Source organism: Haplochromis burtoni, unplaced genomic scaffold (assembly GCF_018398535.1).
Source record: "Haplochromis burtoni strain Fernald_Lab_line unplaced genomic scaffold, NCSU_Asbu1 Contig_20, whole genome shotgun sequence".
Taxonomy (NCBI): Eukaryota; Metazoa; Chordata; class Actinopteri; order Cichliformes; family Cichlidae; genus Haplochromis; species Haplochromis burtoni.
The window spans coordinates 2,904,591-2,907,145 of record NW_024582381.1 but is presented as its reverse complement, the minus strand read 5'-3'; positions in this window follow the sequence as shown (position 1 = coordinate 2,907,145).

Genomic DNA, 2,555 nt, shown 5'->3' with positions numbered 1-2,555 from the left:
ACACAAGGCTTATACACATCTCTGATTGTCTGGATGTGGGATTACAGCCAGCTGTCTTCTATAAATCAGTCAAACCATCACAATAATAAAAATCACTGATACATTCAGTAAGAGGTGATTTCAGAAACTTTTTTATAGCCCACTTTCAGTTTGCTTTCTTGATTGCTACATCATGGTAAGCAGTGACATGTGCATCCTGAGTAAATCTAATTATTGCACAAATACAGTGCAGCATGTGGTTTTAAGCCACAGACTGTGAAAAATTGGAAATGTCTGGGTCTAAATACATTGTAGAAGAGCCTTAAACCTGAATTTTTACAAATGGCAGGAAGAGGGAAACTCCAGTGTTTGCAAGAAAAACTCAGACTAAACAGAAATCTCTGAGAAAGTGAGCTCACTGCTCATTTGCTCTGTCCCCTCAATAAACACTTTCCTGATGCGTTCCATCCATCCATCCATCCATCCAGTCAGCTAGCTTTAAATGCTTATCCAGGTTTGGGTTGCAAGGGCAGTCCAAGCAAAGATTCTCCCTCTCCCTGGGCATCTCCTCCAGCTCATCTACGCAAACCACCGCTACTAAGTTTATGGTCTCAATCTTTAGTTTCAAGTCTTATCAATTACAAAATGATTTTGATTTTATAAATGATAGTCCTATTGAAGTAAAGGTTTACATATAAAAAAAAGAAGCATAAAAATGATTTAGGGCAGCGTGACCTTATGAATGTGAAGTTTTCAAATCGATGGTGGGTACTAAAATGCTCAGCATAACAAACATCACAGACTAATGGGTGACCTCATGGTGGCTTTGACTATGACTCCTTATTCCTAGTAATGTGAGCTGTAGGTAAACTTGGATGACCTGGTTCAGGATTTGCCTTGCAAATGTCCTTCCTCACTTCAATCTCAAGATCTGACAATCATGAAACTTAAACTAAATTATTTTTATTATTACTTAAGGTTTGCTTTGACTTTAACAACTTGACACAGTTTTGATACTTAACTGGACTTTGGCTCAGTTACTCTGGACTTATCATTGGCATCATATCTGTAATCTTGGCCTTTATTTTTAAATCAGCTACAGTTTTAACTTTTTTGGGTTTATTTTTTTCCCTTTTTGACAGTATCAGTTTAAATAACTAAACACTGGCCAAAGTTAAAGCTTCCTTTGTTATAAATTGTGCTACCCTAGGTTTTTACAATGTCTGTATTTTGCTGGTTGATGACACACATCAATTTTGTCCTGTCCTGTAGACACATTAATGCATTGCATACAGTGATAAAAGCCAGACACCATGCTGTGATCCAAGGAAATTCAGGAACAAATGAAAAACAAAGTAATTAGGATCTCTCAGTGTGGAAGAAGGCTATAAAACCATTCGTGAAGCTGTGGGACTCCATTGAACCACAGTGAGAGCCATTATCCACAAATGACGAAAACATGGAACAGTGGTGAACCTTCCTAGGAGTGGCTGGCCAACCAAAATTACCTAAAGAGCGCAGCAACAACTCATCCAAGACATCACAAAAAACGCCAGAACAACATCCAGCTCCCTGGCTCACTTGCCTCACTTAAGGTCAATGTTTGTGACTCCACCATAACAAAGACTTGGCAAAAATGGCCTGCATGGCAGAGTTCCAAGGTGAAACCACTCCTGAGCAAAAGGACCATAAAGGATTGTCTCAGTTTTGCAAGAAAACATTGTGATGATCCCCAAAACTTTTGGTAAAAAGTAGCAAAAGTTGAACTTTTTGGAAGTTGTGTTCTATTATATCTGGTGTAAAAGTAACACAGCATTTCAGAAAAGGAACATCATACCAACAGTAAAATATGGTGGTGGTAGTGTGATGGTCTGGAGCTGTTTTGCTGCCACAGGGCCTGGAAGACTTGCTGTGGTAAATGGGACCATGAATTCCACTGTCTACCAACATATCCTGAAGACCTGAATGTCTGGTCATCTGTTCATGACCTCAAGCTGAAGCCAACAAAACACACAAGCAAGTCTACCTCTAAATAGCTTAAAAAAAACAAAATGAAGACTTTGGAGCGGCCTAGTCAAAGTCCTGACCTGAATCTGATTGAGATGCTGTGGCATGACCTTAAAAAGGTGGTTCATGCTCGAAAATCAAAAATGCAAAGATAAGTGGGCCAAAATTCTTACATAGCACTGTACAAGACTCATTGCCAGTTATCACAAATACTCGATTGCAGTTGTTGCTGGTAAGAGTGGCCCAAGGTTTAGGGGCCAATCACTTTTTTACACAGGGCCATGTAGGTCTGGATTTTTTTCTCCTTAGTAATAAACACCTTAATTTAGACACTGCATTTTATATTTATTTGTATTATCTTTGTCTAATCTAAGGAGCTTGGAAAGAAGAACAACTGGACTTCTTTAAGTTTCTTGAAGACATTTCACGTCTCATCCAAGAAGCTTCTTAAATTGTAAGTCCAAATGGTGGAGAGTCCCAGATATTTAAGCTCTAGTGCAGGGGTGCCCAATCCTGGTCCTTGAGAGCTACCGTCCTGCAGCTTTTAGATGCATCCCTACTCCAACACA